Consider the following 16420-nt stretch of genomic DNA (forward strand, 5'->3'; position numbering starts at 1 on the left):
ATATGTAAACATTCTTAAACACCCATCCGTAGCACACGCTCCAGCAGGTGTATCTCACTGATCATCCCTAAAGCCAACACCTCATTTGGCCGCCTTTCGTTCCAGTTCTCTGCTGCCTGTGACTGGAACGAATTGCAAAAAAATGAATTACATTTTAAAAAATCTTTACAATTTTTTTTTATTAAAAAATTTTAAAATGTAAAAAAAATAAAATAAAATAAAAAATTGAAATTAAAATTTAAAAAAATTAAAATAAATTTTTTAAAAAAGCGCTGAAGTTGGAGACTTATCTCCCTCACCAACTTCAAACATCTGCTATCTGAGCAGCTAGTCTATTGGTAAATAGCCCACCCATTTTTACATACCTCATCCCCATACTGTTTTTATTTATTTACTTTTCTGCTCTTTTGCACACCAATATCTCTACATGTACATGACCATCTGATCATTTATCACTCCAGTGTTAATCTGCAAAATTGTAATTATTCGCCTACCTCCTCATGCCTTTTGCACACAATGTATATAGACTCCCCTTTTTTTCTACTGTGTTATTGACTTGTTAATTGTTTACTCCATGTGTAACTCTGTGTTGTCTGTTCACACTGCTATGCTTTATCTTGGCCAGGTCGCAGTTGCAAATGAGAACTTGTTCTCAACTAGCCTACCTGGTTAAATAAAGGTGAGGGGAAAAAAAAAAAAAAAAAAAAAAAGGGCCAATATTTAATGTGGCATTGTTTAAAGTGACTAGTGATCCATTTATTATAGTGGCAAGAGATTTGAGTGTTTGGCTGTTTAATTAACAGTCTGATGGCCTTGAGATGGGACCGAGAAGCTGTTTTTCAGTCTAGCTTTGATGCACCTGTACTGACCTCGCCTTCTGGATGATAGCGGGGTGAACTGGCAGTGGATCGGTGGTTGTTGTCCTTGATGAACTTTTTGGCCTTCCTGTGACATCGGGTGATGTGTCTTGCAGACCGCACCACCCTCTGGAGAGCCATGCGGTTGAGGGCGGTGCAGTTGCAGTACCAGGCTATGATACAGCTCTACAGGATGCTCTCGATTGTGCACCTGTCAAGGTTTGTCAGGGTTTTGGGTGAAAAGCCAAATTTCTTCAGCCTCCTGAGGTTGAATAGGCACTGTTGCGGCTTATTCACCACACGGTCTGTGTGGGTGGACCATTATAGTTTGTCTGTGATGCGTATGCCGAGGAGCTTAAAACTTCTCCATTGCATTTCCGGGGGGGAGGTGCTCCCTCTGCTGTTTCCGGAAGTCCACGATCATCTCCTTTGTTTTGTTGATGTTGTGTGAGGTTGGTTTCCTGACAGCACACTCCAAGGGCCCTCACCTCCTCCCTGTAGGCTGTCTCGTTGTTGTTGGTAATCAAGCCCACTACTGTTGTGTCATCTGCAAACGTGATGATTGAGTTGGAGACGTGCATGGCCACGCAGTCATGGGTGAACAGGGAGTACAGGAGAGGGCTGAGCACGCTCCCTTGTGGTTTGGGGTGTCAGCAGAGTTGTTTCCTACCTTCACCACCTGGGGGCAGCCCCTCAAAGTCCAGGATCCAATTGCACAGGGCGGGGGTTGAGACCCAGGGTCTCCAGCTTGATGAGCTTGGAAGGTACTATGGTGTTGAATGCTTAGCTGTAGTCAACGAACAGCATTCTTACATAGGTATTCCTCTTGTCCAGATGAGATAGGGCAGTGTGATGGCGATTGCATCGTCTGTGGGCCTGTTTGGGCGGTATGCACACTGAAGTGGGTCTAGGGTGGCCGGTAAGGTGGAGTTGATATGATCCTTGACTAGTCTTTCAAAGCACTTCATTATGACAGAAGTGAGTGCTAAGGGAAGTAGTAATTTAGTTCAGTTATCGTTGCCTTCGTGACTACAGGAACAATGGTGCCCATCTTGAAGCATGTGGGGACAAGACTGGGATAGGGAGCAATTCAATATGTCCGTAAACACACCAGCCAGCTGGTCAGCACATGCTCTGAGGACGCGACTAGGAATGACGTCTGGGCCAGCAGCCTTGCGAGGGTTAACACGTGTAAATGTTTTACTCACGTCAGCCACAGAGAAGGCAGGAGGGGGGCTGGATTTCTTTTTGTAGTCCATGATTTCCTGTAGACCCCGCCACATACGTCTCGTGTCTGGGTTGTTGAATTGTGGCTCCACTTTGTCCCTGTACCAGCATTTCAATTGTTTGATTGCCTTGGAGGGAATAACTACACTGTTTATATTCAGCAATATTTCCAGACCTCATTCCATGGTTAAATGCGGTGGTTCGCGCTTTCAGTTTTGCGCGAATGCCGCCATCCATCCACAGTTTCTGGTTAGGGTAGGTTTTAGTCACAGTCACATGTCCAATGCACTTCCTTATAAACTCACTCACCGAGTCAGCATATAGATGAATATTGTTCTGAGGCTGACCGGAACATATCCCAGTCCGTGTGATCAAAATCTTGATGCGTGGTTTCTGATTGGTCAGACCAGCGTTGAATGGTTCAATTTAATGGTACATCCTGTTTGAGTTTCTGCCTGAGACTGTAGGAACAAGAATGCGCTGTGGTCGGATTGGCTGAAGGGAGGGCGGGGGAGGGCTTTGTATGCACAGTTGAAGTTAGAGTAGCAGTGATCAAGTGTATTACCCTCACGAGTACTGCAGTCAATATGCTGATAGAATTTAGGTAGCCTTGTTCTCAAATTTGCTTTGTTAAAACCCACAGATACAATAAATGCAGCCTCAGGATATATGGTTTTCAGTTTACATCAAGTCCAGTTTAGTTCCTCGAGGGCCGTTGTGGCATCTGATTGTGGGGGAATGTACACAGCTGTGACGAGAATTCTCTTGGGAGGTAATATGACCGGCATTTTGTTGTAAAGAATTCTAGGTCTGGTGAGCAGAAGGACTTGAGTTCCTGTATGTTGTTATGATTACACAATGAGTCGTTAATCATGACGCATACACCCCCGCCCTTTCTCTTCCCAGAGAGGTGTTCATCTCTGTCGACGCGATGCATAGAGAAGCCCGGTGGCTGAACCGATTCCGACAACATATCCTGACAGAGCCATCCGTGTCAAACAGAGAATGTTACAATCTCTGATGTCTCTCTGGAAGGCAACCCTTGCTCAAATTTCGTCTACCTTGTTGTCAAGAGACTGGACATTGGCGAGAAGTATACTCGGGAGCGGTGGGCGATGTGCACGTCTACGGAGCCTGAACAGGAGGCCGCTCCGTCTGCAGAGCCGTTGTTTAGGATCAGCTTCTGGGAATAGATCCATGTTCTGGGTGGTGGTACAAACAGAGGATCTGCTTCGGGAAAGTCGTATTCCTGGTCATAATGGTAAGTTGACATCGCTCTTTCGTCGTAATGTTGGTAAGTTAACTATAGAGTGTGCAGCCCTCTTATTTTCAAATTTACTCCGCTAGCCAGCACCTCGCCTAAATAGGTGTGCGTTTCTTTTCTTCTAGTAAGTTGACTATCGCCAATAGTTCTTCCAGGCTGTATGTAATAAGACTTCAGATTTCCTGGGGTAACAATGTAAGAAATAATACATACATCTAAATATTACACTATTTCCCAAGGACTGGAAGTGAGGCGACCATCTCTGTCGGCACCATTTTGCATTAAAATAGTGTTTACAGATGTGCGTATATGGTCTGATATACCACGTCACAACGTGGAGTGCTAGGACACAGCCTTCAGCTGTGGTATATTGGCCATACATTACAAATCCCTGTGGTGCCTTATTGCTGAACTGGTTACCAACATAAAAAATAAATGTTTTATCATACCCATGGTATACGGTCGGATATACCACGGCTGTCAGCCAAGCAACACTCGGGGCTTCAAATCACCCAGTTTATAATAGAAGTCATAGAAAAAGTATGAGGGAGGAGTCAAATCACAACATAAGATATCTGAAAAAGAGGAAGAGTCAATCAATAACACTTAATGAGCGTCATGTTCCTATAATTAGGATCTCTGTGGTCATGTTCTGATTTCTTCTTAACGCTGTAGTTAGTTTCAGGACCTCTTTCACACTACTGCCAAAGCGCGCTCGCTCACTAGATCAATTCCTGAATGCTGCTCCTGATCCCTTGTCTTTTTTGTCTCCACTCTGTTACTAAAGCTTTTATACCCCTGCCCAAATAATATCCCCAATGCTTTCACAGACTGTTCCCATGGACCAAAACAGCAGAATTCTCCCTCCCATTCCAGACTGTTCTTATGGACCAAAACAGCAGAAATCTCCCTCCTATTCCAGACTGTTCTTATGGACCAAAACAGCAGAAATCTCCCTCCTATTCCAGACTGTTCTTATGGACCAAAACAGCAGGAATCTCCCTCCTATTCCAGACTGTTCTTATGGACCAAAACAGCAGAAATCTCCCTCCTATTCCAGACTGTTCTTATGGACCAAAACAGCAGGAATCTCCCTCCTATTCCAGACTGTTCTTATGGACCAAAACAGCAGGAATCTCCCTCCTATTCCAGACTGTTCTTATGGACCAAAACAGCAGGAATCTCCCTCCTATTCCAGACTGTTCTTATGGACCAAAACAGCAGAAATCTCCCTCCTATTCCAGACTGTTCTTATGGACCAAAACAGCAGAAATCTCCCTCCTATTCCAGACTGTTCTTATGGACCAAAACAGCAGAAATCTCCCTCCCTTTCCAGCAGCTGCTGAAATCAATGAGCATGCTGCGGAGCTCAGACAGGCAGCCATGTAGGCAGCCAGAGGAGAACAGGATTATTAGCCAGAGGACACTCTCCAGGATTATGTCTAGGCTATATCACTGACCCATCTATTAAAATCATACAGATGCTAACGAGTCAACTGTTTGACATTATTTGGCAGAGTGCAGGGCGAACTGAAATGCCTGAATAAACCAGGGTTTTGGGTCATCATTGACATGTCATAATTTAAAACACTAGGGACTAACGACTGAACAGTTCCTGAGTATACGGCAGGTGAGATGGGTTGGAAGTCAAGCCTAGGATAAGGAAACTGGCATTTGAAAACATTCAGAGGCATACAGAGAAATAGGCTCTATAAATATACTTATGACAAAGACTGTTTAGAGGCGTTTTCAACCACAGAGATGTACACATTGATATGAGTTCAGTATAGGCCTACTTTTTCCCAACATGATTCATGCCTCAGCTCTGGCTTCAACGTCATTGCAGAATGTGTCATTTTATTTTTAAATAGTCTACTATTGTGAGTAGTAGGCCGAATGTTTGTCCATTTCTCCACATTTCTAGGACCCCTTCCTTCCACACAACACACTGGAACCTCCCTCTTAAGATTTCAACACAAAGCCTTAGTCTTCTACTCTCCGGATATCAATAAGAAAAATAAAACCGGAGCAGGAAGTGTGTGTGCTAACAGAGAGCAGCCATAGAACCGGGGCAGTTCAGTTCAAAACACTTGTTTCCCAGACAGAAAGGTTGGGTGCAACAGGAACTGCCAGATGATGATTTACATAGCAGCAGTACAGGTCATAAACAAATATTTTTTCTCCCAGACAGGAAATTAGTTAAGTGGAAAAATAAAATCTTGGAATGCCAACATTGAAAACAAATACAAATCTGAAAATGGCTACTATAGCATGTAGGCTAAGGCTAGTCGACTGCTTTAGGGACACTTCCCAGGATCCATCACCTCATGTCACAGTTTGACATGCTTTATGGACACTTCCCAGGATCCATCACCTAATGTCACAGTTTGACATGCTTTAGGGACACTTCCCAGGATCCATCACCTAATGTCACAGTTTGACATGCTTTATGGACACTTCCCAGGATCCATCACCTAATGTCACAGTTTGACATGCTTTAGGGACACTTCCCAGGATTCATCACCTAATGTCACAGTTTGACATGCTTTAGGGACACTTCCCAGGATTCATCACCTAATGTCACAGTTTGACATGCTTTAGGGACACTTCCCAGGATTCATCACCTAATGTCACAGTTTGACATGCTTTATGGACACTTCCCAGGATTCATCACCTAATGTCACAGTTTGACATGCTTTAGGGACACTTCCCAGGATCCATCACCTAATGTCACAGTTTGACATGCTTTATGGACACTTCCCAGGATCCATCACCTAATGTCACAGTTTGACATGCTTTAGGGACACTTCCCAGGATCCATCACCTAATGTCACAGTTTGACATGCTTTATGGACACTTCCCAGGATCCATCATCTCATGTCACAGTTTGACATGCTTTATGGACACTTCCCAGGATCCATCATCTCATGTCACAGTTTGACATGCTTTATGGACACTTCCCAGGATCCATCACCTCATGTCACAGTTTGACATGCTTTGGGACACTTCCCAGGATCCATCATCTCATGTCACAGTTTGACATACTTTAGGGACACTTCCCAGGATCCATCACCTCATGTCACAGTTTGACATACTTTAGGGACACTTCCCAGGATCCATCACCTCATGTCACAGTTGCATGCTTTAGGACACTTCCCAGGATCCATCATCTCATGTCACAGTTTGACATGCTTTAGGGACAGAGGATCCATCACCTCATGTCACAGTTTGACATGCTTTATGGACACTTCCCAGGATTCATCACCTAATGTCACAGTTTGACATGCTTTATGGACACTTCCCAGGATCCATCATCATGTCACAGTTTGACATGATGGACACTTCCCAGGATCCATCACCTAATGTCACAGTTTGACATGCTTTAGGGACACTTCCCAGGATCCATCACCTCATGTCACAGTTTGACATGCTTTAGGACACTTGATCCATCACCTCATGTCACAGTTTGACATGCTTTAGGGACACTTCCGAGGATCCATCACCTCATGTCACAGTTTGACATCTTTATGGACACTTCCCAGGATTCATCACCTAATGTCACAGTTTGACATGCTTTATGGACACTTCCCAGGATCCATCACCTCATGTCACAGTTTGACATGCTTTATGGACACTTCCCAGGATCCATCACCTAATGTCACAGTTTGACATGCTTTAGGGACACTTCCCAGGATCCATCACCTCATGTCACAGTTTGACATGCTTTAGGGACACTTCCCAGGATTCATCATCTCATGTCACAGTTTGACATGCTTTAGGGACACTTCCGAGGATCCATCACCTCATGTCACAGTTTGACATGCTTTATGGACACTTCCAGGATTCATCACCTAATGTCACAGTTTGACATCTTTAGGACACCCTTCAGGATCCATCACCTCATGTCACAGTTTGACATGCTTTATGGACACTTCCCAGGATCCATCACCTAATGTCACAGTTTGACATCCACTTCAGGATCCATCACCTCATGTCACAGTTTGACATGCACACTTCCCAGGATCCATCACCTCATGTCACAGTTTGACATGCTTTAGGGACACTTCCCAGGATCCATCACCTCATGTCACAGTTTGACATGCTTTAGGGACACTTCCCAGGATCCATCACCTCATGTCACAGTTTGACATGCTTTAGGGACACTTCCCAGGATCCATCACCTCATGTCACAGTTTGACATGCTTTATGGACACTTCCCAGGATCCATCACCTCATGTCACAGTTTGACATGCTTTATGGACACTTCCCAGGATCCATCATCTCATGTCACAGTTTGACATGCTTTGCAGGATCCATCACCTCATGTCACAGTTTGACATGCTTTAGAGGACACTTCCCAGGATCCATCACCTCATGTCACAGTTTGACATGCTTTATGGACACTTCCCAGGATTCATCACCTAATGTCACAGTTTGACATGCTTTATGGACACTTCCCAGGATCCATCACCTCATGTCACAGTTTGACATGCTTTATGGACACTTCCCAGATCCATCACCTAATGTCACAGTTTGACATGCTTTAGGGACACTTCCCAGGATCCATCACCTCATGTCACAGTTTGACATGCTTTGCCAGGGACATCCCAGGATCCATCACCTCATGTCACAGTTTGACATGCTTTAGGGACACTTCCGAGGATCCATCACCTCATGTCACAGTTTGACATGCTTTATGGACACTTCCCAGGATTCATCACCTAATGTCACAGTTTGACATGCTTTATGGACACTTCCCAGGATCCATCACCTCATGTCACAGTTTGACATGCTTTAACACTTCCCAGGATCCATCACCTAATGTCACAGTTTGACATGCTTTAGGGACACTTCCCAGGATCCATCACCTCATGTCACAGTTTGACATGCTTTGACACTTCCCAGGATTCATCATCTCATGTCACAGTTTGACATGCTTTAGGGACACTTCGAGGATCCATCACCTCATGTCACAGTTTGACATGCTTTATGGACACTTCCCAGGATTCATCACCTAATGTCACAGTTTGACATGCTTTATGGACACTTCCCAGGATCCATCACCTCATTCACAGTTTGACATGCTTTAGGACACTTCCCAGGATCCATCACCTAATGTCACAGTTTGACATGCTTTAGGGACACTTCCCAGGATCCATCACCTCATGTCACAGTTTGACATGCTTTAGGACACTTCCCAGGATCCATCACCTCATGTCACAGTTTGACATGCTTTAGGGACACTTCCCAGGATCCATCACCTCATGTCACAGTTTGACATGCTTTAGGGACACTTCCCAGGATCCATCACCTCATGTCACAGTTTGACATGCATCCCAGGATCCATCACTTCATGTCACAGTTTGACATGCTTAGGGACACTTCCCAGGATCCATCACCTCATGTCACAGTTTGACATGCTTTATGGACACTTGATCCATCATCTCATTTAGTTTGACATGCTTTAGGGACACTTCCCAGGATCACCATCACCTCCATCACCTCATGTCACAGTTTGACATGCTTTAGGGACACTTCCCAGGATCCATCACCTCATGTCACAGTTTGACATGCTTTAGGGACACTTCCCAGGATCCATCACCTCATGTCACAGTTTGACATGCTTTATGGACACTTCCCAGGATCCATCATCTCATGTCACAGTTTGACATGCTTTATGGACACTTCCCAGGATCCATCATCTCATGTCACAGTTTGACATGCTTTATGGACACTTCCCAGGATTCATCACCTAATGTCACAGTTTGACATGCTTTATGGACACTTCCCAGGATCCATCACCTAATGTCACAGTTTGACATGCTTTATGGACACTTCCCAGGATCCATCACCTCATGTCACAGTTTGACATGCTTTATGGACACTTCCCAGGATCCATCATCTCATGTCACAGTTTGACATGCTTTAGGGACACTTCCCAGGATCCATCACCTCATGTCACAGTTTGACATGCTTTCCATCCATCACCTCATGTCACAGTTTGACATGCTTTAGGGACACTTCCCAGGATTCATCACCTAATGTCACAGTTTGACATGCTTTATGGACACTTCCCAGGATCCATCACCTTCCACTTCCCAGGATCCATCACCTAATGTCACAGTTTGACATGCTTTAGGGACACTTCCCAGGATCCATCACCTCATGTCACAGTTTGACATGCTTTAGGGACACTTCCCAGGATTCATCATCTCATGTCACAGTTTGACATGCTTTAGGGACACTTCCCAGGATCCATCACCTCATGTCACAGTTTGACATGCTTTATGGACACTTCCCAGGATTCATCACCTAATGTCACAGTTTGACATGCTTTATGGACACTTCCCAGGATCCATCACCTCATGTCACAGTTTGACATGCTTTATGGACACTTCAGGATCCATCACCTAATGTCACAGTTTGACATGCTTTAGGGACACTTCCCAGGATCCATCACCTCATGTCACAGTTTGACATGCTTTAGGGACACTTCCCAGGATCCATCACCTCATGTCACAGTTTGACATGCTTTAGGGACACTTCCCAGGATCCATCACCTCATGTCACAGTTTGACATGCTTTAGGGACACTTCCCAGGATCCATCACCTCATGTCACAGTTTGACATGCTTTAGGGACACTTCCCAGGATCCATCACCTCATGTCACAGTTTGACATGCTTTATGGACACTTCCCAGGATCCATCACCTCATGTCACAGTTTGACATGCTTTATGGACACTTCCCAGGATCCATCATCTCATGTCACAGTTTGACATGCTTTAGGGACACTTCCCAGGATCCATCACCTCATGTCACAGTTTGACATGCTTTAGGGACACTTCCCAGGATCCATCACCTCATGTCACAGTTTGACATGCTTTAGGGACACTTCCCAGGATCCATCACCTCATGTCACAGTTTGACATGCTTTAGGGACACTTCCCAGGATCCATCACCTCATGTCACAGTTTGACATGCTTTAGGGACACTTCCCAGGATCCATCATCTCATGTCACAGTTTGACATGCTTTAGGGACACTTCCCAGGATCCATCACCTCATGTCACAGTTTGACATGCTTTAGGGACACTTCCCAGGATCCATCACCTCATGTCACAGTTTGACATGCTTTAGGGACACTTCCCAGGATCCATCACCTCATGTCACAGTTTGACATGCTTTAGGGACACTTCCCAGGATGCATCACCTAATGTAACAGTTTGACATTGAACAATGTGGCTGATTAAATTCAACTCCACAACTTACGATGGAGTTGAACGGCGACTCGAGTGGGCGGACAGGAGCGCCGACGTAACAAAATTAAGTTATCAAAGACGACTGATTTCAGCATCCAAATAACAGTCCGTAATTACACACAACATTGGTCTACAGACTTCAGCATTGGTCTGTGTAAGTGTAGGCTATTCTTTGGGTGCTGAAAAAAAAAATTGTCACCACTCAACTCCATCGTTAATGGTGGGTATGGGGTTTAGTTGTCTATGAACAAGGTAGCCATAGAGCTATACAGATCTATATACAGTTGTTCTGAGGTAGCCTAAAGGCTGCTTCACAGATTAAAGTGTTCAGTCAACCTATCTAGGCCTATCCAGAGGGCAACCCAAGCTGCTCATCCCAGTCTGAACAATGAGTCTCTGGTCTGTACTGCTGCTGTCTGAAGCGATTCCAGGTGGCCCTTTGGCTGATTCAGCATGTTGCTGCACCATGGCAACTGCCTGATCTAGAAGAGGACATATGAAGGGGTTTAAAACGTGGTGATGTTGCTAGCCCGTCCTTGTGGAAGTCACGCTTTAGGCTAAAGCAGACAGGAAGTCACGCTTTAGGCTAAAGCAGGCAGCAGTCGCTAGGCTATATGATAAGTTTGCTAGGCCAATATATCATAGGGTAGGGCCTTATTTGGTATTTCATGAGGATCCCCATTAGCTGTTGCAAAAGAAGCAGCTACTCTTCCTGGGGTCCACACAAAACATGACATAATACAGAACATTAAATAGACAAGGACAGTACAACATTTTTCTTTGGGCACAGGTAGCCTACACACACTATCTAGGTGAAATAGGGGGAAGCATTGTGCCGCGAGGTGTTTCTTTCGGTTTTAAAAAAAAAACAGGTTTGCTGTTTATTTGAGCAATATGAGATGGAACAGAGTTCCATGCAATAATGGCTCTATAGAATACGGCACGCTTTCTTAAATGGTGTGTTAATGTGTTAGTGAGATGGTTATGTTAAACACTTTCTATGTGTTGAAAGATCTGATCATCTGAACAGCACAACTGTGATTGTAACCCTTAGGCATATGTCTTGAATAAAGCTCACAGGAATTAGGCTACTTTGTTAGTTAGGCCTATTACCAAAATAAAATATTATTTAGGCTATTGGAGGAAATCCTGTGGAATAATGAATTTTATGCCCCAAAGAAGCTTGTGACGCAAAGCTCGATTTAGACTTGAACGAATGACTACCAAAGCCAAATGTAGGCCTTCTCGCTCTTTAAAAAAAGCTTTTTTATAGAGAATGGGTTTTAATAAAACGCAACATGATAAAGACTAAAAGAACCAACCAATCATACAATAATTCTGGCAAAGCATTAGGGCAGCTAAAAAGCATAAAGCACTTTTGTGCTAAAATGTCAAAATCAGACCATGTGTAAGGTATGCTTTTGCTACTGCTGATTGTTAATTCACCCTATAGCAGAGGCTCAAAAACACAAACCCTCTCACTGGTTATGGAAGTGGATTAGCTAAGACTTTACACACCCCACCCCAGTCCCTTCTCTGCCAGCTGGAGCGGCAAGGGGAGAATTTTGGGCGGGAAAACTATGCCGATATTGTTTGCGATGAGACAATAGTTTACTTCAAATTGTCTTTTGCACTCTGTCCAGAAAGCCTAAAGCCACATGTTAATAAGGTCAAACATTACTCAGCATAATATATGGCTTCTATGGAATGTTGAACAAAGTTCTAACAGTAATTGATTAGTCATGGTTCAGCAACCCCTCTGCAGGAAACAATATCATGCATTGCTCCAATTAGGCTACAGAATTGTAGGTATGATTCTTCAGCTTTTCAAACTGCCTGAGGCCAAACAAGGGTCAAGAGGAAGTTTAGCCTACTCGGTTCAGTCATTTCCAGGTACAAATGGTCCATATTCACAAAAACCATCTGCCATAGCAGTGACAGCACTGACTGAAGAAATGCTGCAACAAGATGCCTTGCGTTCCAACTGAAACAAAGCACAGAGGCAGACATCAAAATGCCCCGCTACCAGCTCAGCTGTCCACATATGTCTAACAGGCATAGTTTCACAATGGATGGGACAGTAATGGATCAGGGAGAGTAATGGATCAGGTGATGAAGGAATGTCTCAGTCTGGTCTGGGCACAACAACACAAAAATGCCAAGTTCTCAGGTGGTCCAGTCAGCTAGTTATGTTCCCATTTGTACTTCACTATTTAGATTTCTGACAACTTTTACTCCACTAAATTCCTCAAGAAAATAATGTACATTTTACTTCATACATTTTCTCCAACACCCAAAAGTACTCGTTACATTTTGAATGCTTAGCAGGACAGTAAAATGGTCCAATTCACATACTTATCAGGAGATTATCCCTGGTCATCCCTACTACTTCTGATTTGGTGGACTCACTAAACACAGTGTGCCCCTGGCTATCCGTAAATGTAATGTATAGGGTGGCAGGTATCCCAGCTGTTAGAGCGTTGGGCCAGTAACCGAAAGGTCGCTGGTTTGAATCTGTCGATGTGCCCTTGAGCAAGGCATTTAATCCCAATTTGCTCCAGGGACACTGTACTATGGCTGACCCAGTTGATCGTCCTTGCAGTGGCAGACTACATGTAACAACACCTGCACAGGATCGGTACATCTGAATATCACACCTGCGGGACAGGTACAGGATGGCAACAACAACTGCCCAAGTTACACCAGGAACACACAATCCCTCCATCAGTGCTCAGACTGTCCGCAATAGGCTGAGAGAGCCTGGATTGAGGGCTTGTAGGCCTGTTGTAAGGATGGTCATCACCAGACATCACCGGCAACAACGTCGCCTATGGGCACAAACCCATCGTCACTGGACCAGACAAGACTGGCAAAAAGTGCTCGTCACTGACGAGTCGCAGTCTTGTCTCACCAGGGGTCAGATTTGCATTTATCGTCGAAGGATTGAGAGTTACACCGAAGCCTGTACTTTGGAGTGGGACCGATTTGGAGCTGGAGGGTCCGTCATGGTCTGTCACAGCATCATCGGACTGAGCTTGTTGTCAGCAGGCAATCTCAACGCTGTGCATTACAGGGAAGACATCCTCCTCCCTCATATAGTAACCTTCCTGCAGGCTCGTCCTGACATGACAATGCCATGAGCCATATTGCTCGTTCTGTGAGTGATTTCTTGCTAGACAGGAATGTCAGTGTTCTGCCATGGCCAGCGAAGAGATCTCAATCCCACTGAGCACGTCTGGGACCTGTTGGATCGGAGGGTGAGGGCTAGGGCCATTCCCCCCAGAAATGACCGGGAACGTGCAGGTGCCTTGGTGGAAGAGTGGGGTAATAGCTCACAGCAAGAACTGGCAAACATGTTGCAGTCCGTGAGGAGAAGATTAATGCACTTAATGCAGCTGGTGGCCACACCAGATACTGACTGTTATTTTTTAATTTTGACCCCCCCCCCCCTTGTTCAGGGACACATTCAATTTCTGTTAGTCACATGTCTGTGGAACTTGTTCAGTTTATGTCTCAGTTGTTGAATCTTTTGTTCATACAAACATTTACAAATGTTAAGTTTGCTGAAAATAAAACGCAGTTGGCAGTGAGGACGTTTCTTTTTTTGCTGAGTTTATGAACATGCAAGGGTCGGATTAAGCAGGCAGCTGAATAACATTAGCTAGCACCTATATCAATTAGCAAATTATCTCGCTAACTACTAGTTAGTACAATAGCTAGCTAGTTGTCTGGCTCACTCACTAGTAGCACTTTAGCTTTCGAAAACCTGTCTCAGTGGTTAGCTTTACCCACGGCAAGGAGTGTCTATAAAATTGACAAGATAGTCATGTGACCCCTCTGACAATGGAAATAAATGTCTTCAAAGATGGAAGGCAAGCAGGAGGAGGCGAGAACAGGTGGGACCCTTCTAGCCAATATACATACATGTGAGCTAGGGTTGGGCAGTATCCAGATTTTCATAACGTTTCTGTACCATACCGGAGTATACCATATACGGTATTACTGGAAGTACACACAAGAGGCACTATTATTTATTTTATACATTTTATGCACAAAACAATTTATGCAGCATCTTGATCCAGGCAGGGATTGAATGGTTACAGCAGAGACAAGAAGCTTGAACTTGTCATCTAGCCACTTAGCTAGAAAGTTCACAAATTAAAAGCTTGAGCTGGACATAACTACCCCGGTGTACAGTAGATCACCTAAGCCTAGTTTGAACAACAGGCCATTAGTAGAGGACTCAAAATATATCACAATATTATGTATGTGCTTAGTTGGCTGTACCTGCACCAATACTCCAGTACTTTTCCTTCAAAATGTCTGTAGCGTATGAACGTTTTGGCCTACAAACTTCTGAACCACTCGATGAAAATGGGAGACTAACGAACACGACCGGGTTCGTGAGACCCCCACAAGTGTCACGGGACTCGTCTGAAGGTAACCCACACAAATAAATTGAAGTATAGCGGAAGTTGTGCCAACAACAATGAGGTTAAATGGGTATATTTCCTGAGCTTTCTTATATCTCCTAGATATTGGACACTTCAATATCGTATTCCTTGTGATTTATTATTTGCCATCTATGCATTTGTTTTTCGATGCTTCTCTATGGGTTATAGTAGTAAGGGCCAAATTCAAATTCCATTTTTTTTTGGGGGAATACCTAAAGGGGTCCTAAAATTCCAAATCAAATATCTAAATGAGCCATGGTACGACCAACGTAAAACAATTCCGTACGTTAGCTAAGTAACCCCCGGTGTTGGTTGGTTGTAAATGTGTATCTAGACCTTTTTTGGAAGTATATACCGGCCACAACGTGAGTAAATTAAGTTAGTTGCACAGCGAAAATCCATATTTGGTGATCAACGAAAGTATTTTGACATTATAAAGCTTGCAGGGCTTTCGGGGCGTTAATACGTAACGCACAGATACAGCAGGTTCAGTTGTCGATGAATGAGTTAGCGGCACTCATGTCAGGCTCATGACCAGAACCATTTCATTGCAGAAAATAACTCCGTATTTGGAAGTTGTATTATTATTATATGATACATTGAAATTGTAGTTTGGCAAGTGTTAGATAATGGACTAAGGTAGCTAACTAGCTAACACACCATGCATTAAATCAGATGTGGGCTAACACGAGTAGGCTAGCTAAATTAGCAATATCACTCACTACCTGCGGCTTATTCAATCCATGTGAACTCGCTTGACGGTGAATGATTCTGCGTCGCTAACGTTGGCTACCATGTTCAGCCACTATCGTTTCTTTATTAGCCACAAAACGGTTTTTAAAAGTTGACCGGTCACTTACACTTACCGGTGATTTCTTCGAATACCTATTTTGAATGGGAGATCCGACGTCTTTGCACCCCGATAGCGCCACTTTCACCCCCAACTTTCAGTGGTACAACAACAAGTGTACCCCTCCCTCCAACGCAGTAAAAATCATGTCTTCCATACACAGATGTCATTGGTTAGTATATAGGACCCATACGATATCGACCAATAAAACAGAAATGAGCTTCCTCTTTGGCCAATAGTGACGTTGAAACAGTATTGTGGGCGTGTTTCATGCTACTGCTGAAATTAATCCGGAAAATTGTTCAAAATAATTACATGATACTGGAGTGCAAGAGGTTGGAATTCATTTTTAATTTAGTTAATCTCATATATAATATATGTTTTTTCATGTATCTGTATATGTGATTAAGGTACTCATAAAATGGCAAGATGTTGACCTATACGAATTATATTTAAAAATGTAGCAGTATTATATAGGTTTTAAGTAGACACCACATTGCCATGGATTC

At 43.9% G+C, this 16420-nt stretch overlaps 1 protein-coding gene across 8 annotated transcripts in view; it reads right to left on the reverse strand.

Annotated features, from left to right (window-relative positions):
• LOC118386629 (CYFIP-related Rac1 interactor A-like) overlaps positions 1 to 16071 on the reverse strand; it is a 51266-nt gene extending 35195 nt beyond the window's left edge. For 4 of the 8 annotated variants that reach the window (XM_052524014.1, XM_052524007.1, XM_052524011.1 and 1 more), the window contains exon 1: positions 15928 to 16071. The gene's annotated coding sequence lies outside the window, so the exon portion shown is untranslated. Of the gene's footprint in view, positions 1 to 15921 lie in introns of all 8 variants that reach the window. The other 4 variants (XM_052524010.1, XM_052524012.1, XM_052524009.1 and 1 more) reach the window with 2 other exon arrangements.
• Positions 16072 to 16420: the final 349 nt, after the last annotated feature.

The sequence above is a fragment of the Oncorhynchus keta genome, chromosome 8 (genome assembly GCF_023373465.1).
Source record: "Oncorhynchus keta strain PuntledgeMale-10-30-2019 chromosome 8, Oket_V2, whole genome shotgun sequence".
In the NCBI taxonomy this organism is placed as follows: domain Eukaryota; kingdom Metazoa; phylum Chordata; class Actinopteri; order Salmoniformes; family Salmonidae; genus Oncorhynchus; species Oncorhynchus keta.